This window comes from Aquarana catesbeiana, linkage group LG03 (genome assembly GCF_042186555.1).
Source record: "Aquarana catesbeiana isolate 2022-GZ linkage group LG03, ASM4218655v1, whole genome shotgun sequence".
NCBI classification, from domain to species: Eukaryota; Metazoa; Chordata; class Amphibia; order Anura; family Ranidae; genus Aquarana; species Aquarana catesbeiana.
In genome coordinates this window covers 302,236,233-302,261,627 of record NC_133326.1, presented here as the reverse complement: position 1 = coordinate 302,261,627, position 25,395 = coordinate 302,236,233, and the positions used below count along the sequence as shown (strand labels likewise).

General features: G+C 45.8%; 39 non-coding genes across 39 annotated transcripts; all 39 read left to right on the top strand.

Annotated features, from left to right (window-relative positions):
• Positions 1 to 736: 736 nt before the first annotated feature.
• On the top strand, positions 737 to 809 carry TRNAV-AAC (transfer RNA valine (anticodon AAC)). Its single transcript has one exon. It is a non-coding gene; the product is annotated as a tRNA-Val (tRNA).
• A 1,048-nt stretch (positions 810 to 1,857) lies between these two features.
• TRNAV-AAC (transfer RNA valine (anticodon AAC)) lies at positions 1,858 to 1,930 on the top strand. Its single transcript has one exon. It is a non-coding gene; the product is annotated as a tRNA-Val (tRNA).
• Positions 1,931 to 2,043: 113 nt separating this feature from the next.
• TRNAV-CAC (transfer RNA valine (anticodon CAC)) lies at positions 2,044 to 2,116 on the top strand. Its single transcript has one exon. It is a non-coding gene; the product is annotated as a tRNA-Val (tRNA).
• Positions 2,117 to 2,978: 862 nt separating this feature from the next.
• On the top strand, positions 2,979 to 3,051 carry TRNAV-AAC (transfer RNA valine (anticodon AAC)). The gene has a single exon. It is a non-coding gene; the product is annotated as a tRNA-Val (tRNA).
• Positions 3,052 to 3,164: 113 nt separating this feature from the next.
• TRNAV-CAC (transfer RNA valine (anticodon CAC)) lies at positions 3,165 to 3,237 on the top strand. The gene has a single exon. It is a non-coding gene; the product is annotated as a tRNA-Val (tRNA).
• Positions 3,238 to 3,477: 240 nt separating this feature from the next.
• On the top strand, positions 3,478 to 3,550 carry TRNAV-AAC (transfer RNA valine (anticodon AAC)). The gene has a single exon. It is a non-coding gene; the product is annotated as a tRNA-Val (tRNA).
• A 1,048-nt stretch (positions 3,551 to 4,598) lies between these two features.
• TRNAV-AAC (transfer RNA valine (anticodon AAC)) lies at positions 4,599 to 4,671 on the top strand. The gene has a single exon. It is a non-coding gene; the product is annotated as a tRNA-Val (tRNA).
• A 113-nt stretch (positions 4,672 to 4,784) lies between these two features.
• TRNAV-CAC (transfer RNA valine (anticodon CAC)) lies at positions 4,785 to 4,857 on the top strand. The gene has a single exon. It is a non-coding gene; the product is annotated as a tRNA-Val (tRNA).
• Positions 4,858 to 5,719: 862 nt separating this feature from the next.
• Positions 5,720 to 5,792, top strand: TRNAV-AAC (transfer RNA valine (anticodon AAC)). Its single transcript has one exon. It is a non-coding gene; the product is annotated as a tRNA-Val (tRNA).
• Positions 5,793 to 5,905: 113 nt separating this feature from the next.
• TRNAV-CAC (transfer RNA valine (anticodon CAC)) lies at positions 5,906 to 5,978 on the top strand. The gene has a single exon. It is a non-coding gene; the product is annotated as a tRNA-Val (tRNA).
• A 240-nt stretch (positions 5,979 to 6,218) lies between these two features.
• On the top strand, positions 6,219 to 6,291 carry TRNAV-AAC (transfer RNA valine (anticodon AAC)). The gene has a single exon. It is a non-coding gene; the product is annotated as a tRNA-Val (tRNA).
• A 113-nt stretch (positions 6,292 to 6,404) lies between these two features.
• TRNAV-CAC (transfer RNA valine (anticodon CAC)) lies at positions 6,405 to 6,477 on the top strand. Its single transcript has one exon. It is a non-coding gene; the product is annotated as a tRNA-Val (tRNA).
• An 862-nt stretch (positions 6,478 to 7,339) lies between these two features.
• Positions 7,340 to 7,412, top strand: TRNAV-AAC (transfer RNA valine (anticodon AAC)). The gene has a single exon. It is a non-coding gene; the product is annotated as a tRNA-Val (tRNA).
• A 113-nt stretch (positions 7,413 to 7,525) lies between these two features.
• TRNAV-CAC (transfer RNA valine (anticodon CAC)) lies at positions 7,526 to 7,598 on the top strand. Its single transcript has one exon. It is a non-coding gene; the product is annotated as a tRNA-Val (tRNA).
• An 862-nt stretch (positions 7,599 to 8,460) lies between these two features.
• TRNAV-AAC (transfer RNA valine (anticodon AAC)) lies at positions 8,461 to 8,533 on the top strand. The gene has a single exon. It is a non-coding gene; the product is annotated as a tRNA-Val (tRNA).
• A 113-nt stretch (positions 8,534 to 8,646) lies between these two features.
• Positions 8,647 to 8,719, top strand: TRNAV-CAC (transfer RNA valine (anticodon CAC)). Its single transcript has one exon. It is a non-coding gene; the product is annotated as a tRNA-Val (tRNA).
• A 1,048-nt stretch (positions 8,720 to 9,767) lies between these two features.
• TRNAV-CAC (transfer RNA valine (anticodon CAC)) lies at positions 9,768 to 9,840 on the top strand. Its single transcript has one exon. It is a non-coding gene; the product is annotated as a tRNA-Val (tRNA).
• Positions 9,841 to 10,702: 862 nt separating this feature from the next.
• On the top strand, positions 10,703 to 10,775 carry TRNAV-AAC (transfer RNA valine (anticodon AAC)). Its single transcript has one exon. It is a non-coding gene; the product is annotated as a tRNA-Val (tRNA).
• A 113-nt stretch (positions 10,776 to 10,888) lies between these two features.
• TRNAV-CAC (transfer RNA valine (anticodon CAC)) lies at positions 10,889 to 10,961 on the top strand. Its single transcript has one exon. It is a non-coding gene; the product is annotated as a tRNA-Val (tRNA).
• An 862-nt stretch (positions 10,962 to 11,823) lies between these two features.
• Positions 11,824 to 11,896, top strand: TRNAV-AAC (transfer RNA valine (anticodon AAC)). Its single transcript has one exon. It is a non-coding gene; the product is annotated as a tRNA-Val (tRNA).
• Positions 11,897 to 12,009: 113 nt separating this feature from the next.
• On the top strand, positions 12,010 to 12,082 carry TRNAV-CAC (transfer RNA valine (anticodon CAC)). The gene has a single exon. It is a non-coding gene; the product is annotated as a tRNA-Val (tRNA).
• An 862-nt stretch (positions 12,083 to 12,944) lies between these two features.
• Positions 12,945 to 13,017, top strand: TRNAV-AAC (transfer RNA valine (anticodon AAC)). The gene has a single exon. It is a non-coding gene; the product is annotated as a tRNA-Val (tRNA).
• Positions 13,018 to 13,130: 113 nt separating this feature from the next.
• On the top strand, positions 13,131 to 13,203 carry TRNAV-CAC (transfer RNA valine (anticodon CAC)). Its single transcript has one exon. It is a non-coding gene; the product is annotated as a tRNA-Val (tRNA).
• A 1,048-nt stretch (positions 13,204 to 14,251) lies between these two features.
• Positions 14,252 to 14,324, top strand: TRNAV-CAC (transfer RNA valine (anticodon CAC)). Its single transcript has one exon. It is a non-coding gene; the product is annotated as a tRNA-Val (tRNA).
• Positions 14,325 to 15,186: 862 nt separating this feature from the next.
• On the top strand, positions 15,187 to 15,259 carry TRNAV-AAC (transfer RNA valine (anticodon AAC)). Its single transcript has one exon. It is a non-coding gene; the product is annotated as a tRNA-Val (tRNA).
• A 113-nt stretch (positions 15,260 to 15,372) lies between these two features.
• TRNAV-CAC (transfer RNA valine (anticodon CAC)) lies at positions 15,373 to 15,445 on the top strand. Its single transcript has one exon. It is a non-coding gene; the product is annotated as a tRNA-Val (tRNA).
• Positions 15,446 to 16,307: 862 nt separating this feature from the next.
• On the top strand, positions 16,308 to 16,380 carry TRNAV-AAC (transfer RNA valine (anticodon AAC)). Its single transcript has one exon. It is a non-coding gene; the product is annotated as a tRNA-Val (tRNA).
• A 113-nt stretch (positions 16,381 to 16,493) lies between these two features.
• TRNAV-CAC (transfer RNA valine (anticodon CAC)) lies at positions 16,494 to 16,566 on the top strand. The gene has a single exon. It is a non-coding gene; the product is annotated as a tRNA-Val (tRNA).
• Positions 16,567 to 17,428: 862 nt separating this feature from the next.
• Positions 17,429 to 17,501, top strand: TRNAV-AAC (transfer RNA valine (anticodon AAC)). Its single transcript has one exon. It is a non-coding gene; the product is annotated as a tRNA-Val (tRNA).
• Positions 17,502 to 18,549: 1,048 nt separating this feature from the next.
• On the top strand, positions 18,550 to 18,622 carry TRNAV-AAC (transfer RNA valine (anticodon AAC)). The gene has a single exon. It is a non-coding gene; the product is annotated as a tRNA-Val (tRNA).
• Positions 18,623 to 18,735: 113 nt separating this feature from the next.
• Positions 18,736 to 18,808, top strand: TRNAV-CAC (transfer RNA valine (anticodon CAC)). Its single transcript has one exon. It is a non-coding gene; the product is annotated as a tRNA-Val (tRNA).
• An 862-nt stretch (positions 18,809 to 19,670) lies between these two features.
• On the top strand, positions 19,671 to 19,743 carry TRNAV-AAC (transfer RNA valine (anticodon AAC)). The gene has a single exon. It is a non-coding gene; the product is annotated as a tRNA-Val (tRNA).
• A 113-nt stretch (positions 19,744 to 19,856) lies between these two features.
• On the top strand, positions 19,857 to 19,929 carry TRNAV-CAC (transfer RNA valine (anticodon CAC)). The gene has a single exon. It is a non-coding gene; the product is annotated as a tRNA-Val (tRNA).
• A 1,048-nt stretch (positions 19,930 to 20,977) lies between these two features.
• Positions 20,978 to 21,050, top strand: TRNAV-CAC (transfer RNA valine (anticodon CAC)). Its single transcript has one exon. It is a non-coding gene; the product is annotated as a tRNA-Val (tRNA).
• A 1,048-nt stretch (positions 21,051 to 22,098) lies between these two features.
• On the top strand, positions 22,099 to 22,171 carry TRNAV-CAC (transfer RNA valine (anticodon CAC)). The gene has a single exon. It is a non-coding gene; the product is annotated as a tRNA-Val (tRNA).
• Positions 22,172 to 23,033: 862 nt separating this feature from the next.
• On the top strand, positions 23,034 to 23,106 carry TRNAV-AAC (transfer RNA valine (anticodon AAC)). Its single transcript has one exon. It is a non-coding gene; the product is annotated as a tRNA-Val (tRNA).
• A 113-nt stretch (positions 23,107 to 23,219) lies between these two features.
• TRNAV-CAC (transfer RNA valine (anticodon CAC)) lies at positions 23,220 to 23,292 on the top strand. Its single transcript has one exon. It is a non-coding gene; the product is annotated as a tRNA-Val (tRNA).
• A 676-nt stretch (positions 23,293 to 23,968) lies between these two features.
• TRNAV-CAC (transfer RNA valine (anticodon CAC)) lies at positions 23,969 to 24,041 on the top strand. The gene has a single exon. It is a non-coding gene; the product is annotated as a tRNA-Val (tRNA).
• A 1,048-nt stretch (positions 24,042 to 25,089) lies between these two features.
• Positions 25,090 to 25,162, top strand: TRNAV-CAC (transfer RNA valine (anticodon CAC)). Its single transcript has one exon. It is a non-coding gene; the product is annotated as a tRNA-Val (tRNA).
• Positions 25,163 to 25,395: the final 233 nt, after the last annotated feature.

Below are 25,395 nucleotides of genomic sequence, written 5' to 3'. Positions count from 1 at the left end.
GCTCTTTTTCTTCACTGTTTATAAGTCGACCAGGAGAAATTGAAGACCCTTGCCTGAAGATGTTAGGTGAGCTGGTTTGCTGGTCCTACACAGGCAAAGTTTTGCTGCAGTGCCTATAGTGCAGACTCTGTAATAGCTGACTAGTAAAACCTGCTGACCATCGCTGTAAGTGTTTAGGAAAACTTGTTTTCTGGACCCAAAGGCAATAGGAATGCGGACTTTGGCTCTCCTGCTTAGTCAGCTGAGTTGGAAAACCTAACGACCATTGGTGTATGTTTTCCTCTGATCTGGTGAGAAAAGTGTGTGGAACAGCTAGAGGTGATATCCATGACTCAGTCTATCTTGCCAGTACTGGCTGTTTTGAGGATGGTATTTGTATCAAGCTAGGCATCTGAAATGGGCTTTCTTCCTTGTTTTCTTCATTACTCAAGAGTATCATTTGCAAGGATGGTAAACTGAACTCAGGTTTTTAAATAACCAGAAACAAATAATAGCTAATACGGTGACCCCAACCTCCGACCCTCCAACCGGAAAAGGCCTATCGTGGTGGGTTTCTGTGGTGTAGTGGTTATCACGTTTGCCTCACACACGAAAGGTCCCCAGTTAGAAACCGGGCATAAACACTGTGCACACGCTAGTGCTTTTTGCCACAATGTCGCTTTCATCACCCCCTTTCAAGCATTGTACTTTAGCGTAGACTTTCGGTTTGCAAGGCACAAAAAATCTGCAAGAATGGGTTTCTGTAGTGTAGTGGTTATCACGTTCGCCTAACACGCGAAAGGTCCCCGGTTCGAAACCGGGCAGAAACACTGAGCACACGCTAGTGCTTTTTGCTACAATATCGCTTTCAGCAACCCTTTTCAAGCATTCTACTTTAGAGTAGACTTTCCACTTGCAAGGCCCAACAAAGCAGCATGAATAGGTTTCTGTAGTGTAGTGGTTATCACGTTCGCCTCACACGCGAAAGGTCCCCGGTTTGAAACTGGGCAGAAACAGTGCTTACCTTTAACTTTTTCACAGTCAGGCACACTCAAAGCTCTTGCCACACCATGCCCCTCTTGCAGCCGTAAGTGAAATCTGCCAATATAAAGCTCAGTTTAGGTGCAACACCTTCACTGGGAGCTCTTTTTCTTCACTGTTTATAAGTCGACCAGGAGAAATTGAAGACCCTTGCCTGAAGATGTTAGGTGAGCTGGTTTGCTGGTCCTACACAGGCAAAGTTTTGCTGCAGTGCCTATAGTGCAGACTCTGTAATAGCTGACTAGTAAAACCTGCTGACCATCGCTGTAAGTGTTTAGGAAAACTTGTTTTCTGGACCCAAAGGCAATAGGAATGCGGACTTTGGCTCTCCTGCTTAGTCAGCTGAGTTGGAAAACCTAACGACCATTGGTGTATGTTTTCCTCTGATCTGGTGAGAAAAGTGTGTGGAACAGCTAGAGGTGATATCCATGACTCAGTCTATCTTGCCAGTACTGGCTGTTTTGAGGATGGTATTTGTATCAAGCTAGGCATCTGAAATGGGCTTTCTTCCTTGTTTTCTTCATTACTCAAGAGTATCATTTGCAAGGATGGTAAACTGAACTCAGGTTTTTAAATAACCAGAAACAAATAATAGCTAATACGGTGACCCCAACCTCCGACCCTCCAACCGGAAAAGGCCTATCGTGGTGGGTTTCTGTGGTGTAGTGGTTATCACGTTTGCCTCACACACGAAAGGTCCCCAGTTAGAAACCGGGCATAAACACTGTGCACACGCTAGTGCTTTTTGCCACAATGTCGCTTTCATCACCCCCTTTCAAGCATTGTACTTTAGCGTAGACTTTCGGTTTGCAAGGCACAAAAAATCTGCAAGAATGGGTTTCTGTAGTGTAGTGGTTATCACGTTCGCCTAACACGCGAAAGGTCCCCGGTTCGAAACCGGGCAGAAACACTGTGCACACGCTAGTGCTTTTTGCTACAATATCGCTTTCAGCAACCCTTTTCAAGCATTCTACTTTAGAGTAGACTTTCCACTTGCAAGGCCCAACAAAGCAGCATGAATAGGTTTCTGTAGTGTAGTGGTTATCACGTTCGCCTCACACGCGAAAGGTCCCCGGTTCGAAACCGGGCAGAAACAGTGCTTACCTTTAACTTTTTCACAGTCAGGCACACTCGAAGCTCTTGCCACACCATGCCCCTCTTGCAGCCGTAAGTGAAATCTGCCAATATAAAGCACAGTTTAGGTGCAACACCTTCACTGGGAGCTCTTTTTCTTCACTGTTTATAAGTCGACCAGGAGAAATTGAAGACCCTTGCCTGAAGATGTTAGGTGAGCTGGTTTGCTGGTCCTACACAGGCAAAGTTTTGCTGCAGTGCCTATAGTGCAGACTCTGTAATAGCTGACTAGTAAAACCTGCTGACCATCGCTGTAAGTGTTTAGGAAAACTTGTTTTCTGGACCCAAAGGCAATAGGAATGCGGACTTTGGCTCTCCTGCTTAGTCAGCTGAGTTGGAAAACCTAACGACCATTGGTGTATGTTTTCCTCTGATCTGGTGAGAAAAGTGTGTGGAACAGCTAGAGGTGATATCCATGACTCAGTCTATCTTGCCAGTACTGGCTGTTTTGAGGATGGTATTTGTATCAAGCTAGGCATCTGAAATGGGCTTTCTTCCTTGTTTTCTTCATTACTCAAGAGTATCATTTGCAAGGATGGTAAACTGAACTCAGGTTTTTAAATAACCAGAAACAAATAATAGCTAATACGGTGACCCCAACCTCCGACCCTCCAACCGGAAAAGGCCTATCGTGGTGGGTTTCTGTGGTGTAGTGGTTATCACGTTCGCCTCACACACGTAAGGTCCCCAGTTAGAAACCGGGCATAAACACTGTGCACACGCTAGTGCTTTTTGCCACAATGTCGCTTTCATCACCCCCTTTCAAGCATTGTACTTTAGCGTAGACTTTCGGTTTGCAAGGCACAAAAAATCTGCAAGAATGGGTTTCTGTAGTGTAGTGGTTATCACGTTCGCCTAACACGCGAAAGGTCCCCGGTTCGAAACCGGGCAGAAACACTGTGCACACGCTAGTGCTTTTTGCTACAATATCGCTTTCAGCAACCCTTTTCAAGCATTCTACTTTAGAGTAGACTTTCCACTTGCAAGGCCCAACAAAGCAGCATGAATAGGTTTCTGTAGTGTAGTGGTTATCACGTTCGCCTCACACGCGAAAGGTCCCCGGTTCGAAACCGGGCAGAAACAGTGCTTACCTTTAACTTTTTCACAGTCAGGCACACTCGAAGCTCTTGCCACACCATGCCCCTCTTGCAGCCGTAAGTGAAATCTGCCAATATAAAGCACAGTTTAGGTGCAACACCTTCACTGGGAGCTCTTTTTCTTCACTGTTTATAAGTCGACCAGGAGAAATTGAAGACCCTTGCCTGAAGATGTACTTTAGCGTAGACTTTCGGTTTGCAAGGCACAAAAAATCTGCAAGAATGGGTTTCTGTAGTGTAGTGGTTATCACGTTCGCCTAACACGCGAAAGGTCCCCGGTTCGAAACCGGGCAGAAACACTGTGCACACGCTAGTGCTTTTTGCTACAATATCGCTTTCAGCAACCCTTTTCAAGCATTCTACTTTAGAGTAGACTTTCCACTTGCAAGGCCCAACAAAGCAGCATGAATAGGTTTCTGTAGTGTAGTGGTTATCACGTTCGCCTCACACGCGAAAGGTCCCCGGTTTGAAACTGGGCAGAAACAGTGCTTACCTTTAACTTTTTCACAGTCAGGCACACTCAAAGCTCTTGCCACACCATGCCCCTCTTGCAGCCGTAAGTGAAATCTGCCAATATAAAGCTCAGTTTAGGTGCAACACCTTCACTGGGAGCTCTTTTTCTTCACTGTTTATAAGTCGACCAGGAGAAATTGAAGACCCTTGCCTGAAGATGTTAGGTGAGCTGGTTTGCTGGTCCTACACAGGCAAAGTTTTGCTGCAGTGCCTATAGTGCAGACTCTGTAATAGCTGACTAGTAAAACCTGCTGACCATCGCTGTAAGTGTTTAGGAAAACTTGTTTTCTGGACCCAAAGGCAATAGGAATGCGGACTTTGGCTCTCCTGCTTAGTCAGCTGAGTTGGAAAACCTAACGACCATTGGTGTATGTTTTCCTCTGATCTGGTGAGAAAAGTGTGTGGAACAGCTAGAGGTGATATCCATGACTCAGTCTATCTTGCCAGTACTGGCTGTTTTGAGGATGGTATTTGTATCAAGCTAGGCATCTGAAATGGGCTTTCTTCCTTGTTTTCTTCATTACTCAAGAGTATCATTTGCAAGGATGGTAAACTGAACTCAGGTTTTTAAATAACCAGAAACAAATAATAGCTAATACGGTGACCCCAACCTCCGACCCTCCAACCGGAAAAGGCCTATCGTGGTGGGTTTCTGTGGTGTAGTGGTTATCACGTTTGCCTCACACACGAAAGGTCCCCAGTTAGAAACCGGGCATAAACACTGTGCACACGCTAGTGCTTTTTGCCACAATGTCGCTTTCATCACCCCCTTTCAAGCATTGTACTTTAGCGTAGACTTTCGGTTTGCAAGGCACAAAAAATCTGCAAGAATGGGTTTCTGTAGTGTAGTGGTTATCACGTTCGCCTAACACGCGAAAGGTCCCCGGTTCGAAACCGGGCAGAAACACTGTGCACACGCTAGTGCTTTTTGCTACAATATCGCTTTCAGCAACCCTTTTCAAGCATTCTACTTTAGAGTAGACTTTCCACTTGCAAGGCCCAACAAAGCAGCATGAATAGGTTTCTGTAGTGTAGTGGTTATCACGTTCGCCTCACACGCGAAAGGTCCCCGGTTCGAAACCGGGCAGAAACAGTGCTTACCTTTAACTTTTTCACAGTCAGGCACACTCGAAGCTCTTGCCACACCATGCCCCTCTTGCAGCCGTAAGTGAAATCTGCCAATATAAAGCACAGTTTAGGTGCAACACCTTCACTGGGAGCTCTTTTTCTTCACTGTTTATAAGTCGACCAGGAGAAATTGAAGACCCTTGCCTGAAGATGTTAGGTGAGCTGGTTTGCTGGTCCTACACAGGCAAAGTTTTGCTGCAGTGCCTATAGTGCAGACTCTGTAATAGCTGACTAGTAAAACCTGCTGACCATCGCTGTAAGTGTTTAGGAAAACTTGTTTTCTGGACCCAAAGGCAATAGGAATGCGGACTTTGGCTCTCCTGCTTAGTCAGCTGAGTTGGAAAACCTAACGACCATTGGTGTATGTTTTCCTCTGATCTGGTGAGAAAAGTGTGTGGAACAGCTAGAGGTGATATCCATGACTCAGTCTATCTTGCCAGTACTGGCTGTTTTGAGGATGGTATTTGTATCAAGCTAGGCATCTGAAATGGGCTTTCTTCCTTGTTTTCTTCATTACTCAAGAGTATCATTTGCAAGGATGGTAAACTGAACTCAGGTTTTTAAATAACCAGAAACAAATAATAGCTAATACGGTGACCCCAACCTCCGACCCTCCAACCGGAAAAGGCCTATCGTGGTGGGTTTCTGTGGTGTAGTGGTTATCACGTTCGCCTCACACACGTAAGGTCCCCAGTTAGAAACCGGGCATAAACACTGTGCACACGCTAGTGCTTTTTGCCACAATGTCGCTTTCATCACCCCCTTTCAAGCATTGTACTTTAGCGTAGACTTTCGGTTTGCAAGGCACAAAAAATCTGCAAGAATGGGTTTCTGTAGTGTAGTGGTTATCACGTTCGCCTAACACGCGAAAGGTCCCCGGTTCGAAACCGGGCAGAAACACTGTGCACACGCTAGTGCTTTTTGCTACAATATCGCTTTCAGCAACCCTTTTCAAGCATTCTACTTTAGAGTAGACTTTCCACTTGCAAGGCCCAACAAAGCAGCATGAATAGGTTTCTGTAGTGTAGTGGTTATCACGTTCGCCTCACACGCGAAAGGTCCCCGGTTCGAAACCGGGCAGAAACAGTGCTTACCTTTAACTTTTTCACAGTCAGGCACACTCGAAGCTCTTGCCACACCATGCCCCTCTTGCAGCCGTAAGTGAAATCTGCCAATATAAAGCACAGTTTAGGTGCAACACCTTCACTGGGAGCTCTTTTTCTTCACTGTTTATAAGTCGACCAGGAGAAATTGAAGACCCTTGCCTGAAGATGTACTTTAGCGTAGACTTTCGGTTTGCAAGGCACAAAAAATCTGCAAGAATGGGTTTCTGTAGTGTAGTGGTTATCACGTTCGCCTAACACGCGAAAGGTCCCCGGTTCGAAACCGGGCAGAAACACTGTGCACACGCTAGTGCTTTTTGCTACAATATCGCTTTCAGCAACCCTTTTCAAGCATTCTACTTTAGAGTAGACTTTCCACTTGCAAGGCCCAACAAAGCAGCATGAATAGGTTTCTGTAGTGTAGTGGTTATCACGTTCGCCTCACACGCGAAAGGTCCCCGGTTCGAAACCGGGCAGAAACAGTGCTTACCTTTAACTTTTTCACAGTCAGGCACACTCGAAGCTCTTGCCACACCATGCCCCTCTTGCAGCCGTAAGTGAAATCTGCCAATATAAAGCACAGTTTAGGTGCAACACCTTCACTGGGAGCTCTTTTTCTTCACTGTTTATAAGTCGACCAGGAGAAATTGAAGACCCTTGCCTGAAGATGTTAGGTGAGCTGGTTTGCTGGTCCTACACAGGCAAAGTTTTGCTGCAGTGCCTATAGTGCAGACTCTGTAATAGCTGACTAGTAAAACCTGCTGACCATCGCTGTAAGTGTTTAGGAAAACTTGTTTTCTGGACCCAAAGGCAATAGGAATGCGGACTTTGGCTCTCCTGCTTAGTCAGCTGAGTTGGAAAACCTAACGACCATTGGTGTATGTTTTCCTCTGATCTGGTGAGAAAAGTGTGTGGAACAGCTAGAGGTGATATCCATGACTCAGTCTATCTTGCCAGTACTGGCTGTTTTGAGGATGGTATTTGTATCAAGCTAGGCATCTGAAATGGGCTTTCTTCCTTGTTTTCTTCATTACTCAAGAGTATCATTTGCAAGGATGGTAAACTGAACTCAGGTTTTTAAATAACCAGAAACAAATAATAGCTAATACGGTGACCCCAACCTCCGACCCTCCAACCGGAAAAGGCCTATCGTGGTGGGTTTCTGTGGTGTAGTGGTTATCACGTTCGCCTCACACACGTAAGGTCCCCAGTTAGAAACCGGGCATAAACACTGTGCACACGCTAGTGCTTTTTGCCACAATGTCGCTTTCATCACCCCCTTTCAAGCATTGTACTTTAGCGTAGACTTTCGGTTTGCAAGGCACAAAAAATCTGCAAGAATGGGTTTCTGTAGTGTAGTGGTTATCACGTTCGCCTAACACGCGAAAGGTCCCCGGTTCGAAACCGGGCAGAAACACTGTGCACACGCTAGTGCTTTTTGCTACAATATCGCTTTCAGCAACCCTTTTCAAGCATTCTACTTTAGAGTAGACTTTCCACTTGCAAGGCCCAACAAAGCAGCATGAATAGGTTTCTGTAGTGTAGTGGTTATCACGTTCGCCTCACACGCGAAAGGTCCCCGGTTCGAAACCGGGCAGAAACAGTGCTTACCTTTAACTTTTTCACAGTCAGGCACACTCGAAGCTCTTGCCACACCATGCCCCTCTTGCAGCCGTAAGTGAAATCTGCCAATATAAAGCACAGTTTAGGTGCAACACCTTCACTGGGAGCTCTTTTTCTTCACTGTTTATAAGTCGACCAGGAGAAATTGAAGACCCTTGCCTGAAGATGTTAGGTGAGCTGGTTTGCTGGTCCTACACAGGCAAAGTTTTGCTGCAGTGCCTATAGTGCAGACTCTGTAATAGCTGACTAGTAAAACCTGCTGACCATCGCTGTAAGTGTTTAGGAAAACTTGTTTTCTGGACCCAAAGGCAATAGGAATGCGGACTTTGGCTCTCCTGCTTAGTCAGCTGAGTTGGAAAACCTAACGACCATTGGTGTATGTTTTCCTCTGATCTGGTGAGAAAAGTGTGTGGAACAGCTAGAGGTGATATCCATGACTCAGTCTATCTTGCCAGTACTGGCTGTTTTGAGGATGGTATTTGTATCAAGCTAGGCATCTGAAATGGGCTTTCTTCCTTGTTTTCTTCATTACTCAAGAGTATCATTTGCAAGGATGGTAAACTGAACTCAGGTTTTTAAATAACCAGAAACAAATAATAGCTAATACGGTGACCCCAACCTCCGACCCTCCAACCGGAAAAGGCCTATCGTGGTGGGTTTCTGTGGTGTAGTGGTTATCACGTTCGCCTCACACACGTAAGGTCCCCAGTTAGAAACCGGGCATAAACACTGTGCACACGCTAGTGCTTTTTGCCACAATGTCGCTTTCATCACCCCCTTTCAAGCATTGTACTTTAGCGTAGACTTTCGGTTTGCAAGGCACAAAAAATCTGCAAGAATGGGTTTCTGTAGTGTAGTGGTTATCACGTTCGCCTAACACGCGAAAGGTCCCCGGTTCGAAACCGGGCAGAAACACTGTGCACACGCTAGTGCTTTTTGCTACAATATCGCTTTCAGCAACCCTTTTCAAGCATTCTACTTTAGAGTAGACTTTCCACTTGCAAGGCCCAACAAAGCAGCATGAATAGGTTTCTGTAGTGTAGTGGTTATCACGTTCGCCTCACACGCGAAAGGTCCCCGGTTCGAAACCGGGCAGAAACAGTGCTTACCTTTAACTTTTTCACAGTCAGGCACACTCGAAGCTCTTGCCACACCATGCCCCTCTTGCAGCCGTAAGTGAAATCTGCCAATATAAAGCACAGTTTAGGTGCAACACCTTCACTGGGAGCTCTTTTTCTTCACTGTTTATAAGTCGACCAGGAGAAATTGAAGACCCTTGCCTGAAGATGTTAGGTGAGCTGGTTTGCTGGTCCTACACAGGCAAAGTTTTGCTGCAGTGCCTATAGTGCAGACTCTGTAATAGCTGACTAGTAAAACCTGCTGACCATCGCTGTAAGTGTTTAGGAAAACTTGTTTTCTGGACCCAAAGGCAATAGGAATGCGGACTTTGGCTCTCCTGCTTAGTCAGCTGAGTTGGAAAACCTAACGACCATTGGTGTATGTTTTCCTCTGATCTGGTGAGAAAAGTGTGTGGAACAGCTAGAGGTGATATCCATGACTCAGTCTATCTTGCCAGTACTGGCTGTTTTGAGGATGGTATTTGTATCAAGCTAGGCATCTGAAATGGGCTTTCTTCCTTGTTTTCTTCATTACTCAAGAGTATCATTTGCAAGGATGGTAAACTGAACTCAGGTTTTTAAATAACCAGAAACAAATAATAGCTAATACGGTGACCCCAACCTCCGACCCTCCAACCGGAAAAGGCCTATCGTGGTGGGTTTCTGTGGTGTAGTGGTAATCACGTTCGCCTCACACACGAAAGGTCCCCAGTTAGAAACCGGGCATAAACACTGTGCACACGCTAGTGCTTTTTGCCACAATGTCGCTTTCATCACCCCCTTTCAAGCATTGTACTTTAGCGTAGACTTTCGGTTTGCAAGGCACAAAAAATATGCAAGAATGGGTTTCTGTAGTGTAGTGGTTATCACGTTCGCCTAACACGCGAAAGGTCCCTGGTTCGAAACCGGGCAGAAACACTGTGCACACGCTAGTGCTTTTTGCTACAATATCGCTTTCAGCAACCCTTTTCAAGCATTCTACTTTAGAGTAGACTTTCCACTTGCAAGGCCCAACAAGGCAGCATGAATAGGTTTCTGTAGTGTAGTGGTTATCACGTTCGCCTCACACGCGAAAGGTCCCCGGTTCGAAACCGGGCAGAAACAGTGCTTACCTTTAACTTTTTCACAGTCAGGCACACTCAAAGCTCTTGCCACACCATGCCCCTCTTGCAGCCGTAAGTGAAATCTGCCAATATAAAGCACAGTTTAGGTGCAACACCTTCACTGGGAGCTCTTTTTCTTCACTGTTTATAAGTCGACCAGGAGAAATTGAAGACCCTTGCCTGAAGATGTTAGGTGAGCTGGTTTGCTGGTCCTACACAGGCAAAGTTTTGCTGCAGTGCCTATAGTGCAGACTCTGTAATAGCTGACTAGTAAAACCTGCTGACCATCGCTGTAAGTGTTTAGGAAAACTTGTTTTCTGGACCCAAAGGCAATAGGAATGCGGACTTTGGCTCTCCTGCTTAGTCAGCTGAGTTGGAAAACCTAACGACCATTGGTGTATGTTTTCCTCTGATCTGGTGAGAAAAGTGTGTGGAACAGCTAGAGGTGATATCCATGACTCAGTCTATCTTGCCAGTACTGGCTGTTTTGAGGATGGTATTTGTATCAAGCTAGGCATCTGAAATGGGCTTTCTTCCTTGTTTTCTTCATTACTCAAGAGTATCATTTGCAAGGATGGTAAACTGAACTCAGGTTTTTAAATAACCAGAAACAAATAATAGCTAATACGGTGACCCCAACCTCCGACCCTCCAACCGGAAAAGGCCTATCGTGGTGGGTTTCTGTGGTGTAGTGGTTACCACGTTCGCCTCACACACGAAAGGTCCCCAGTTAGAAACCGGGCATAAACACTGTGCACACGCTAGTGCTTTTTGCCACAATGTCGCTTTCATCACCCCCTTTCAAGCATTGTACTTTAGCGTAGACTTTCGGTTTGCAAGGCACAAAAAATATGCAAGAATGGGTTTCTGTAGTGTAGTGGTTATCACGTTCGCCTAACACGCGAAAGGTCCCCGGTTCGAAACCGGGCAGAAACACTGTGCACACGCTAGTGCTTTTTGCTACAATATCGCTTTCAGCAACCCTTTTCAAGCATTCTACTTTAGAGTAGACTTTCCACTTGCAAGGCCCAACAAAGCAGCATGAATAGGTTTCTGTAGTGTAGTGGTTATCACGTTCGCCTCACACGCGAAAGGTCCCCGGTTCGAAACCGGGCAGAAACAGTGCTTACCTTTAACTTTTTCACAGTCAGGCACACTCAAAGCTCTTGCCACACCATGCCCCTCTTGCAGCCGTAAGTGAAATCTGCCAATATAAAGCACAGTTTAGGTGCAACACCTTCACTGGGAGCTCTTTTTCTTCACTGTTTATAAGTCGACCAGGAGAAATTGAAGACCCTTGCCTGAAGATGTTAGGTGACCTGGTTTGCTGGTCCTACACAGGCAAAGTTTTGCTGCAGTGCCTATAGTGCAGACTCTGTAATAGCTGACTAGTAAAACCTGCTGACCATCGCTGTAAGTGTTTAGGAAAACTTGTTTTCTGGACCCAAAGGCAATAGGAATGCGGACTTTGGCTCTCCTGCTTAGTCAGCTGAGTTGGAAAACCTAACGACCATTGGTGTATGTTTTCCTCTGATCTGGTGAGAAAAGTGTGTGGAACAGCTAGAGGTGATATCCATGACTCAGTCTATCTTGCCAGTACTGGCTGTTTTGAGGATGGTATTTGTATCAAGCTAGGCATCTGAAATGGGCTTTCTTCCTTGTTTTCTTCATTACTCAAGAGTATCATTTGCAAGGATGGTAAACTGAACTCAGGTTTTTAAATAACCAGAAACAAATAATAGCTAATACGGTGACCCCAACCTCCGACCCTCCAACCGGAAAAGGCCTATCGTGGTGGGTTTCTGTGGTGTAGTGGTTATCACGTTCGCCTCACACACGTAAGGTCCCCAGTTAGAAACCGGGCATAAACACTGTGCACACGCTAGTGCTTTTTGCCACAATGTCGCTTTCATCACCCCCTTTCAAGCATTGTACTTTAGCGTAGACTTTTGGTTTGCAAGGCACAAAAAATCTGCAGGAATGGGTTTCTGTAGTGTAGTGGTTATCACGTTCGCCTAACACGCGAAAGGTCCCCGGTTCGAAACCGGGCAGAAACACTGTGCACACGCTAGTGCTTTATGCTACAATATCGCTTTCAGCAACCCTTTTCAAGCATTCTACTTTAGAGTAGACTTTCCACTTGCAAGGCCCAACAAAGCAGCATGAATAGGTTTCTGTAGTGTAGTGGTTATCACGTTCGCCTCACACGCGAAAGGTCCCCGGTTCGAAACCGGGCAGAAACAGTGCTTACCTTTAACTTTTTCACAGTCAGGCACACTCAAATCTCTTGCCACACCATGCCCCTCTTGCAGCCGTAAGTGAAATCTGCCAATATAAAGCACAGTTTAGGTGCAACACCTTCACTGGGAGCTCTTTTTCTTCACTGTTTATAAGTCGACCAGGAGAAATTGAAGACCCTTGCCTGAAGATGTTAGGTGAGCTGGTTTGCTGGTCCTACACAGGCAAAGTTTTGCTGCAGTGCCTATAGTGCAGACTCTGTAATAGCTGACTAGTAAAACCTGCTGACCATCGCTGTAAGTGTTTAGGAAAACTTGTTTTCTGGACCCAAAGGCAATAGGAATGCGGACTTTGGCTCTCCTGCTTAGTCAGCTGAGTTGGAAAACCTAACGACCATTGGTGTATGTTTTCCTCTGATCTGGTGAGAAAAGTGTGTGGAACAGCTAGAGGTGATATCCATGACTCAGTCTATCTTGCCAGTACTGGCTGTTTTGAGGATGGTATTTGTATCAAGCTAGGCATCTGAAATGGGCTTTCTTCCTTGTTTTCTTCATTACTCAAGAGTATCATTTGCAAGGATGGTAAACTGAACTCAGGTTTTTAAATAACCAGAAACAAATAATAGCTAATACGGTGACCCCAACCTCCGACCCTCCAACCGGAAAAGGCCTATCGTGGTGGGTTTCTGTGGTGTAGTGGTTATCACGTTCGCCTCACACACGTAAGGTCCCCAGTTAGAAACCGGGCATAAACACTGTGCACACGCTAGTGCTTTTTGCCACAATGTCGCTTTCATCACCCCCTTTCAAGCATTGTACTTTAGCGTAGACTTTCGGTTTGCAAGGCACAAAAAATCTGCAAGAATGGGTTTCTGTAGTGTAGTGGTTATCACGTTCGCCTAACACGCGAAAGGTCCCCGGTTCGAAACCGGGCAGAAACACTGTGCACACGCTAGTGCTTTTTGCTACAATATCGCTTTCAGCAACCCTTTTCAAGCATTCTACTTTAGAGTAGACTTTCCACTTGCAAGGCCCAACAAAGCAGCATGAATAGGTTTCTGTAGTGTAGTGGTTATCACGTTCGCCTCACACGCGAAAGGTCCCCGGTTCGAAACCGGGCAGAAACAGTGCTTACCTTTAACTTTTTCACAGTCAGGCACACTCGAAGCTCTTGCCACACCATGCCCCTCTTGCAGCCGTAAGTGAAATCTGCCAATATAAAGCACAGTTTAGGTGCAACACCTTCACTGGGAGCTCTTTTTCTTCACTGTTTATAAGTCGACCAGGAGAAATTGAAGACCCTTGCCTGAAGATGTTAGGTGAGCTGGTTTGCTGGTCCTACACAGGCAAAGTTTTGCTGCAGTGCCTATAGTGCAGACTCTGTAATAGCTGACTAGTAAAACCTGCTGACCATCGCTGTAAGTGTTTAGGAAAACTTGTTTTCTGGACCCAAAGGCAATAGGAATGCGGACTTTGGCTCTCCTGCTTAGTCAGCTGAGTTGGAAAACCTAACGACCATTGGTGTATGTTTTCCTCTGATCTGGTGAGAAAAGTGTGTGGAACAGCTAGAGGTGATATCCATGACTCAGTCTATCTTGCCAGTACTGGCTGTTTTGAGGATGGTATTTGTATCAAGCTAGGCATCTGAAATGGGCTTTCTTCCTTGTTTTCTTCATTACTCAAGAGTATCATTTGCAAGGATGGTAAACTGAACTCAGGTTTTTAAATAACCAGAAACAAATAATAGCTAATACGGTGACCCCAACCTCCGACCCTCCAACCGGAAAAGGCCTATCGTGGTGGGTTTCTGTGGTGTAGTGGTAATCACGTTCGCCTCACACACGAAAGGTCCCCAGTTAGAAACCGGGCATAAACACTGTGCACACGCTAGTGCTTTTTGCCACAATGTCGCTTTCATCACCCCCTTTCAAGCATTGTACTTTAGCGTAGACTTTCGGTTTGCAAGGCACAAAAAATATGCAAGAATGGGTTTCTGTAGTGTAGTGGTTATCACGTTCGCCTAACACGCGAAAGGTCCCTGGTTCGAAACCGGGCAGAAACACTGTGCACACGCTAGTGCTTTTTGCTACAATATCGCTTTCAGCAACCCTTTTCAAGCATTCTACTTTAGAGTAGACTTTCCACTTGCAAGGCCCAACAAGGCAGCATGAATAGGTTTCTGTAGTGTAGTGGTTATCACGTTCGCCTCACACGCGAAAGGTCCCCGGTTCGAAACCGGGCAGAAACAGTGCTTACCTTTAACTTTTTCACAGTCAGGCACACTCAAAGCTCTTGCCACACCATGCCCCTCTTGCAGCCGTAAGTGAAATCTGCCAATATAAAGCACAGTTTAGGTGCAACACCTTCACTGGGAGCTCTTTTTCTTCACTGTTTATAAGTCGACCAGGAGAAATTGAAGACCCTTGCCTGAAGATGTTAGGTGAGCTGGTTTGCTGGTCCTACACAGGCAAAGTTTTGCTGCAGTGCCTATAGTGCAGACTCTGTAATAGCTGACTAGTAAAACCTGCTGACCATCGCTGTAAGTGTTTAGGAAAACTTGTTTTCTGGACCCAAAGGCAATAGGAATGCGGACTTTGGCTCTCCTGCTTAGTCAGCTGAGTTGGAAAACCTAACGACCATTGGTGTATGTTTTCCTCTGATCTGGTGAGAAAAGTGTGTGGAACAGCTAGAGGTGATATCCATGACTCAGTCTATCTTGCCAGTACTGGCTGTTTTGAGGATGGTATTTGTATCAAGCTAGGCATCTGAAATGGGCTTTCTTCCTTGTTTTCTTCATTACTCAAGAGTATCATTTGCAAGGATGGTAAACTGAACTCAGGTTTTTAAATAACCAGAAACAAATAATAGCTAATACGGTGACCCCAACCTCCGACCCTCCAACCGGAAAAGGCCTATCGTGGTGGGTTTCTGTGGTGTAGTGGTTATCACGTTCGCCTCACACACGTAAGGTCCCCAGTTAGAAACCGGGCATAAACACTGTGCACACGCTAGTGCTTTTTGCCACAATGTCGCTTTCATCACCCCCTTTCAAGCATTGTACTTTAGCGTAGACTTTCGGTTTGCAAGGCACAAAAAATCTGCAAGAATGGGTTTCTGTAGTGTAGTGGTTATCACGTTCGCCTAACACGCGAAAGGTCCCCGGTTCGAAACCGGGCAGAAACACTGTGCACACGCTAGTGCTTTATGCTACAATATCGCTTTCAGCAACCCTTTTCAAGCATTCTACTTTAGAGTAGACTTTCCACTTGCAAGGCCCAACAAAGCAACATGAATAGGTTTCTGTAGTGTAGTGGTTATCACGTTCGCCTCACACGCGAAAGGTCCCCGGTTCGAAACCGGGCAGAAACAGTGCTTACCTTTAACTTTTTCACAGTCAGGCACACTCAAATCTCTTGCCACACCATGCCCCTCTTGCAGCCGTAAGTGAAATCTGCCAATATAAAGCACAGTTTAGGTGCAACACCTTCACTGGGAGCTCTTTTTCTTCACTGTTTATAAGTCGACCAGGAGAAATTGAAGACCCTTGCCTGAAGATGTTAGGTGAGCTGGTTTGCTGGTCCTACACAGGCAAAGTTTTGCTGCAGTGCCTATAGTGCAGACTCTGTAATAGCTGACTAGTAAAACCTGCTGACCATCGCTGTAAGTGTTTAGGAAAACTTGTTTTCTGGACCCAAAGGCAATAGGAATGCGGACTTTGGCTCTCCTGCTTAGTCAGCTGAGTTGGAAAACCTAACGACCATTGGTGTATGTTTTCCTCTGATCTGGTGAGAAAAGTGTGTGGAACAGCTAGAGGTGATATCCATGACTCAGTCTATCTTGCCAGTACTGGCTGTTTTGAGGATGGTATTTGTATCAAGCTAGGCATCTGAAATGGGCTTTCTTCCTTGTTTTCTTCATTACTCAAGAGTATCATTTGCAAGGATGGTAAACTGAACTCAGGTTTTTAAATAACCAGAAACAAATAATAGCTAATACGGTGACCCCAACCTCCGACCCTCCAACCGGAAAAGGCCTATCGTGGTGGGTTTCTGTGGTGTAGTGGTTATCACGTTCGCCTCACACACGTAAGGTCCCCAGTTAGAAACCGGGCATAAACACTGTGCACACGCTAGTGCTCTTTGCCACAATGTCGCTTTCATCACCCCCTTTCAAGCATTGTACTTTAGCGTAGACTTTCGGTTTGCAAGGCACAAAAAATCTGCAAGAATGGGTTTCTGTAGTGTAGTGGTTATCACGTTCGCCTAACACGCGAAAGGTCCCCGGTTCGAAACCGGGCAGAAACACTGTGCACACGCTAGTGCTTTTTGCTACAATATCGCTTTCAGCAACCCTTTTCAAGCATTCTACTTTAGAGTAGACTTTCCACTTGCAAGGCCCAACAAAGCAGCATGAATAGGTTTCTGTAGTGTAGTGGTTATCACGTTCGCCTCACACGCGAAAGGTCCCCGGTTCGAAACCGGGCAGAAACAGTGCTTACCTTTAACTTTTTCACAGTCAGGCACACTCAAAGCTCTTGCCACACCATGCCCCTCTTGCAGCCGTAAGTGAAATCTGCCAATATAAAGCACAGTTTAGGTGCAACACCTTCACTGGGAGCTCTTTTTCTTCACTGTTTATAAGTCGACCAGGAGAAATTGAAGACCCTTGCCTGAAGATGTTAGGTGACCTGGTTTGCTGGTCCTACACAGGCAAAGTTTTGCTGCAGTGCCTATAGTGCAGACTCTGTAATAGCTGACTAGTAAAACCTGCTGACCATCGCTGTAAGTGTTTAGGAAAACTTGTTTTCTGGACCCAAAGGCAATAGGAATGCGGACTTTGGCTCTCCTGCTTAGTCAGCTGAGTTGGAAAACCTAACGACCATTGGTGTATGTTTTCCTCTGATCTGGTGAGAAAAGTGTGTGGAACAGCTAGAGGTGATATCCATGACTCAGTCTATCTTGCCAGTACTGGCTGTTTTGAGGATGGTATTTGTATCAAGCTAGGCATCTGAAATGGGCTTTCTTCCTTGTTTTCTTCATTACTCAAGAGTATCATTTGCAAGGATGGTAAACTGAACTCAGGTTTTTAAATAACCAGAAACAAATAATAGCTAATACGGTGACCCCAACCTCCGACCCTCCAACCGGAAAAGGCCTATCGTGGTGGGTTTCTGTGGTGTAGTGGTTATCACGTTCGCCTCACACACGTAAGGTCCCCAGTTAGAAACCGGGCATAAACACTGTGCACACGCTAGTGCTTTTTGCCACAATGTCGCTTTCATCACCCCCTTTCAAGCATTGTACTTTAGCGTAGACTTTTGGTTTGCAAGGCACAAAAAATCTGCAAGAATGGGTTTCTGTAGTGTAGTGGTTATCACGTTCGCCTAACACGCGAAAGGTCCCCGGTTCGAAACCGGGCAGAAACACTGTGCACACGCTAGTGCTTTATGCTACAATATCGCTTTCAGCAACCCTTTTCAAGCATTCTACTTTAGAGTAGACTTTCCACTTGCAAGGCCCAACAAAGCAGCATGAATAGGTTTCTGTAGAGTAGTGGTTATCACGTTCGCCTCACACGCGAAAGGTCCCCGGTTCGAAACCGGGCAGAAACAGTGCTTACCTTTAACTTTTTCACAGTCAGGCACACTCAAATCTCTTGCCACACCATGCCCCTCTTGCAGCCGTAAGTGAAATCTGCCAATATAAAGCACAGTTTAGGTGCAACACCTTCACTGGGAGCTCTTTTTCTTCACTGTTTATAAGTCGACCAGGAGAAATTGAAGACCCTTGCCTGAAGATGTTAGGTGAGCTGGTTTGCTGGTCCTACACAGGCAAAGTTTTGCTGCAGTGCCTATAGTGCAGACTCTGTAATAGCTGACTAGTAAAACCTGCTGACCATCGCTGTAAGTGTTTAGGAAAACTTGTTTTCTGGACCCAAAGGCAATAGGAATGCGGACTTTGGCTCTCCTGCTTAGTCAGCTGAGTTGGAAAACCTAACGACCATTGGTGTATGTTTTCCTCTGATCTGGTGAGAAAAGTGTGTGGAACAGCTAGAGGTGATATCCATGACTCAGTCTATCTTGCCAGTACTGGCTGTTTTGAGGATGGTATTTGTATCAAGCTAGGCATCTGAAATGGGCTTTCTTCCTTGTTTTCTTCATTACTCAAGAGTATCATTTGCAAGGATGGTAAACTGAACTCAGGTTTTTAAATAACCAGAAACAAATAATAGCTAATACGGTGACCCCAACCTCCGACCCTCCAACCGGAAAAGGCCTATCGTGGTGGGTTTCTGTGGTGTAGTGGTTATCACGTTCGCCTCACACACGTAAGGTCCCCAGTTAGAAACCGGGCATAAACACTGTGCACACGCTAGTGCTTTTTGCCACAATGTCGCTTTCATCACCCCCTTTCAAGCATTGTACTTTAGCGTAGACTTTCGGTTTGCAAGGCACAAAAAATCTGCAAGAATGGGTTTCTGTAGTGTAGTGGTTATCACGTTCGCCTAACACGCGAAAGGTCCCCGGTTCGAAACCGGGCAGAAACACTGTGCACACGCTAGTGCTTTTTGCTACAATATCGCTTTCAGCAACCCTTTTCAAGCATTCTACTTTAGAGTAGACTTTCCACTTGCAAGGCCCAACAAAGCAGCATGAATAGGTTTCTGTAGTGTAGTGGTTATCATGTTCGCCTCACACGCGAAAGGTCCCCGGTTCGAAACCGGGCAGAAACAGTGCTTACCTTTAACTTTTTCACAGTCAGGCACACTCAAAGCTCTTGCCACACCATGCCCCTCTTGCAGCCGTAAGTGAAATCTGCCAATATAAAGCACAGTTTAGGTGCAACACCTTCACTGGGAGCTCTTTTTCTTCACTGTTTATAAGTCGACCAGGAGAAATTGAAGACCCTTGCCTGAAGATGTTAGGTGAGCTGGTTTGCTGGTCCTACACAGGCAAAGTTTTGCTGCAGTGCCTATAGTGCAGACTCTGTAATAGCTGACTAGTAAAACCTGCTGACCATCGCTGTAAGTGTTTAGGAAAACTTGTTTTCTGGACCCAAAGGCAATAGGAATGCGGACTTTGGCTCTCCTGCTTAGTCAGCTGAGTTGGAAAACCTAACGACCATTGGTGTATGTTTTCCTCTGATCTGGTGAGAAAAGTGTGTGGAACAGCTAGAGGTGATATCCATGACTCAGTCTATCTTGCCAGTACTGGCTGTTTTGAGGATGGTATTTGTATCAAGCTAGGCATCTGAAATGGGCTTTCTTCCTTGTTTTCTTCATTACTCAAGAGTATCATTTGCAAGGATGGTAAACTGAACTCAGGTTTTTAAATAACCAGAAACAAATAATAGCTAATACGGTGACCCCAACCTCCGACCCTCCAACCGGAAAAGGCCTATCGTGGTGGGTTTCTGTGGTGTAGTGGTTATCACGTTCGCCTCACACACGTAAGGTCCCCAGTTAGAAACCGGGCATAAACACTGTGCACACGCTAGTGCTTTTTGCCACAATGTCGCTTTCATCACCCCCTTTCAAGCATTGTACTTTAGCGTAGACTTTCGGTTTGCAAGGCACAAAAAATCTGCAAGAATGGGTTTCTGTAGTGTAGTGGTTATCACGTTCGCCTAACACGCGAAAGGTCCCCGGTTCGAAACCGGGCAGAAACACTGTGCACACGCTAGTGCTTTTTGCTACAATATCGCTTTCAGCAACCCTTTTCAAGCATTCTACTTTAGAGTAGACTTTCCACTTGCAAGGCCCAACAAAGCAGCATGAATAGGTTTCTGTAGTGTAGTGGTTATCACGTTCGCCTCACACGCGAAAGGTCCCTGGTTCGAAACCGGGCAGGAACAGTGCTTACCTTTAACTTTTTCACAGTCAGGCACACTCAAAGCTCTTGCCACACCATGCCCCTCTTGCAGCCGTAAGTGAAATCTGCCAATATAAAGCACAGTTTAGGTGCAACACCTTCACTGGGAGCTCTTTTTCTTCACTGTTTATAAGTCGACCAGGAGAAATTGAAGACCCTTGCCTGAAGATGTTAGGTGAGCTGGTTTGCTGGTCCTACACAGGCAAAGTTTTGCTGCAGTGCCTATAGTGCAGACTCTGTAATAGCTGACTAGTAAAACCTGCTGACCATCGCTGTAAGTGTTTAGGAAAACTTGTTTTCTGGACCCAAAGGCAATAGGAATGCGGACTTTGGCTCTCCTGCTTAGTCAGCTGAGTTGGAAAACCTAACGACCATTGGTGTATGTTTTCCTCTGATCTGGTGAGAAAAGTGTGTGGAACAGCTAGAGGTGATATCCATGACTCAGTCTATCTTGCCAGTACTGGCTGTTTTGAGGATGGTATTTGTATCAAGCTAGGCATCTGAAATGGGCTTTCTTCCTTGTTTTCTTCATTACTCAAGAGTATCATTTGCAAGGATGGTAAACTGAACTCAGGTTTTTAAATAACCAGAAACAAATAATAGCTAATACGGTGACCCCAACCTCCGACCCTCCAACCGGAAAAGGCCTATCGTGGTGGGTTTCTGTGGTGTAGTGGTTATCACGTTCGCCTCACACACGTAAGGTCCCCAGTTAGAAACCGGGCATAAACACTGTGCACACGCTAGTGCTTTTTGCCACAATGTCGCTTTCATCACCCCCTTTCAAGCATTGTACTTTAGCGTAGACTTTCGGTTTGCAAGGCACAAAAAATCTGCAAGAATGGGTTTCTGTAGTGTAGTGCTTATCACGTTCGCCTAACACGCGAAAGGTCCCCGGTTCGAAACCGGGCAGAAACACTGTGCACACGCTAGTGCTTTTTGCTACAATATCGCTTTCAGCAACCCTTTTCAAGCATTCTACTTTAGAGTAGACTTTCCACTTGCAAGGCCCAACAAAGCAGCATGAATAGGTTTCTGTAGTGTAGTGGTTATCACGTTCGCCTCACACGCGAAAGGTCCCCGGTTCGAAACCGGGCAGAAACAGTGCTTACCTTTAACTTTTTCACAGTCAGGCACACTCGAAGCTCTTGCCACACCATGCCCCTTTTGCAGCCGTAAGTGAAATCTGCCAATATAAAGCACAGTTTAGGTGCAACACCTTCACTGGGAGCTCTTTTTCTTCACTGTTTATAAGTCGACCAGGAGAAATTGAAGACCCTTGCCTGAAGATGTTAGGTGAGCTGGTTTGCTGGTCCTACACAGGCAAAGTTTTGCTGCAGTGCCTATAGTGCAGACTCTGTAATAGCTGACTAGTAAAACCTGCTGACCATCGCTGTAAGTGTTTAGGAAAACTTGTTTTCTGGACCCAAAGGCAATAGGAATGCGGACTTTGGCTCTCCTGCTTAGTCAGCTGAGTTGGAAAACCTAACGACCATTGGTGTATGTTTTCCTCTGATCTGGTGAGAAAAGTGTGTGGAACAGCTAGAGGTGATATCCATGACTCAGTCTATCTTGCCAGTACTGGCTGTTTTGAGGATGGTATTTGTATCAAGCTAGGCATCTGAAATGGGCTTTCTTCCTTGTTTTCTTCATTACTCAAGAGTATCATTTGCAAGGATGGTAAACTGAACTCAGGTTTTTAAATAACCAGAAACAAATAATAGCTAATACGGTGACCCCAACCTCCGACCCTCCAACCGGAAAAGGCCTATCGTGGTGGGTTTCTGTGGTGTAGTGGTAATCACGTTCGCCTCACACACGAAAGGTCCCCAGTTAGAAACCGGGCATAAACACTGTGCACACGCTAGTGCTTTTTGCCACAATGTCGCTTTCATCACCCCCTTTCAAGCATTGTACTTTAGCGTAGACTTTCGGTTTGCAAGGCACAAAAAATATGCAAGAATGGGTTTCTGTAGTGTAGTGGTTATCACGTTCGCCTAACACGCGAAAGGTCCCTGGTTCGAAACCGGGCAGAAACACTGTGCACACGCTAGTGCTTTTTGCTACAATATCGCTTTCAGCAACCCTTTTCAAGCATTCTACTTTAGAGTAGACTTTCCACTTGCAAGGCCCAACAAGGCAGCATGAATAGGTTTCTGTAGTGTAGTGGTTATCACGTTCGCCTCACACGCGAAAGGTCCCCGGTTCGAAACCGGGCAGAAACAGTGCTTACCTTTAACTTTTTCACAGTCAGGCACACTCAAAGCTCTTGCCACACCATGCCCCTCTTGCAGCCGTAAGTGAAATCTGCCAATATAAAGCACAGTTTAGGTGCAACACCTTCACTGGGAGCTCTTTTTCTTCACTGTTTATAAGTCGACCAGGAGAAATTGAAGACCCTTGCCTGAAGATGTTAGGTGAGCTGGTTTGCTGGTCCTACACAGGCAAAGTTTTGCTGCAGTGCCTATAGTGCAGACTCTGTAATAGCTGACTAGTAAAACCTGCTGACCATCGCTGTAAGTGTTTAGGAAAACTTGTTTTCTGGACCCAAAGGCAATAGGAATGCGGACTTTGGCTCTCCTGCTTAGTCAGCTGAGTTGGAAAACCTAACGACCATTGGTGTATGTTTTCCTCTGATCTGGTGAGAAAAGTGTGTGGAACAGCTAGAGGTGATATCCATGACTCAGTCTATCTTGCCAGTACTGGCTGTTTTGAGGATGGTATTTGTATCAAGCTAGGCATCTGAAATGGGCTTTCTTCCTTGTTTTCTTCATTACTCAAGAGTATCATTTGCAAGGATGGTAAACTGAACTCAGGTTTTTAAATAACCAGAAACAAATAATAGCTAATACGGTGACCCCAACCTCCGACCCTCCAACCGGAAAAGGCCTATCGTGGTGGGTTTCTGTGGTGTAGTGGTTATCACGTTCGCCTCACACACGTAAGGTCCCCAGTTAGAAACCGGGCATAAACACTGTGCACACGCTAGTGCTTTTTGCCACAATGTCGCTTTCATCACCCCCTTTCAAGCATTGTACTTTAGCGTAGACTTTCGGTTTGCAAGGCACAAAAAATCTGCAAGAATGGGTTTCTGTAGTGTAGTGGTTATCACGTTCGCCTAACACGCGAAAGGTCCCCGGTTCGAAACCGGGCAGAAACACTGTGCACACGCTAGTGCTTTTTGCTACAATATCGCTTTCAGCAACCCTTTTCAAGCATTCTACTTTAGAGTAGACTTTCCACTTGCAAGGCCCAACAAAGCAGCATGAATAGGTTTCTGTAGTGTAGTGGTTATCACGTTCGCCTCACACGCGAAAGGTCCCCGGTTCGAAACCGGGCAGAAACAGTGCTTACCTTTAACTTTTTCACAGTCAGGCACACTCAAAGCTCTTGCCACACCATGCCCCTCTTGCAGCCGTAAGTGAAATCTGCCAATATAAAGCACAGTTTAGGTGCAACACCTTCACTGGGAGCTCTTTTTCTTCACTGTTTATAAGTCGACCAGGAGAAATTGAAGACCCTTGCCTGAAGATGTTAGGTGAGCTGGTTTGCTGGTCCTACACAGGCAAAGTTTTGCTGCAGTGCCTATAGTGCAGACTCTGTAATAGCTGACTAGTAAAACCTGCTGACCATCGCTGTAAGTGTTTAGGAAAACTTGTTTTCTGGACCCAAAGGCAATAGGAATGCGGACTTTGGCTCTCCTGCTTAGTCAGCTGAGTTGGAAAACCTAACGACCATTGGTGTATGTTTTCCTCTGATCTGGTGAGAAAAGTGTGTGGAACAGCTAGAGGTGATATCCATGACTCAGTCTATCTTGCCAGTACTGGCTGTTTTGAGGATGGTATTTGTATCAAGCTAGGCATCTGAAATGGGCTTTCTTCCTTGTTTTCTTCATTACTCAAGAGTATCATTTGCAAGGATGGTAAACTGAACTCAGGTTTTTAAATAACCAGAAACAAATAATAGCTAATACGGTGACCCCAACCTCCGACCCTCCAACCGGAAAAGGCCTATCGTGGTGGGTTTCTGTGGTGTAGTGGTTATCACGTTCGCCTCACACGCGAAAGGTCCCTGGTTCGAAACCGGGCAGGAACAGTGCTTACCTTTAACTTTTTCACAGTCAGGCACACTCAAAGCTCTTGCCACACCATGCCCCTCTTGCAGCCGTAAGTGAAATCTGCCAATATAAAGCACAGTTTAGGTGCAACACCTTCACTGGGAGCTCTTTTTCTTCACTGTTTATAAGTCGACCAGGAGAAATTGAAGACCCTTGCCTGAAGATGTTAGGTGACCTGGTTTGCTGGTCCTACACAGGCAAAGTTTTGCTGCAGTGCCTATAGTGCAGACTCTGTAATAGCTGACTAGTAAAACCTGCTGACCATCGCTGTAAGTGTTTAGGAAAACTTGTTTTCTGGACCCAAAGGCAATAGGAATGCGGACTTTGGCTCTCCTGCTTAGTCAGCTGAGTTGGAAAACCTAACGACCATTGGTGTATGTTTTCCTCTGATCTGGTGAGAAAAGTGTGTGGAACAGCTAGAGGTGATATCCATGACTCAGTCTATCTTGCCAGTACTGGCTGTTTTGAGGATGGTATTTGTATCAAGCTAGGCATCTGAAATGGGCTTTCTTCCTTGTTTTCTTCATTACTCAAGAGTATCATTTGCAAGGATGGTAAACTGAACTCAGGTTTTTAAATAACCAGAAACAAATAATAGCTAATACGGTGACCCCAACCTCCGACCCTCCAACCGGAAAAGGCCTATCGTGGTGGGTTTCTGTGGTGTAGTGGTTATCACGTTCGCCTCACACACGTAAGGTCCCCAGTTAGAAACCGGGCATAAACACTGTGCACACGCTAGTGCTTTTTGCCACAATGTCGCTTTCATCACCCCCTTTCAAGCATTGTACTTTAGCGTAGACTTTCGGTTTGCAAGGCACAAAAAATCTGCAAGAATGGGTTTCTGTAGTGTAGTGCTTATCACGTTCGCCTAACACGCGAAAGGTCCCCGGTTCGAAACCGGGCAGAAACACTGTGCACACGCTAGTGCTTTTTGCTACAATATCGCTTTCAGCAACCCTTTTCAAGCATTCTACTTTAGAGTAGACTTTCCACTTGCAAGGCCCAACAAAGCAGCATGAATAGGTTTCTGTAGTGTAGTGGTTATCACGTTCGCCTCACACGCGAAAGGTCCCCGGTTCGAAACCGGGCAGAAACAGTGCTTACCTTTAACTTTTTCACAGTCAGGCACACTCGAAGCTCTTGCCACACCATGCCCCTCTTGCAGCCGTAAGTGAAATCTGCCAATATAAAGCACAGTTTAGGTGCAACACCTTCACTGGGAGCTCTTTTTCTTCACTGTTTATAAGTCGACCAGGAGAAATTGAAGACCCTTGCCTGAAGATGTTAGGTGAGCTGGTTTGCTGGTCCTACACAGGCAAAGTTTTGCTG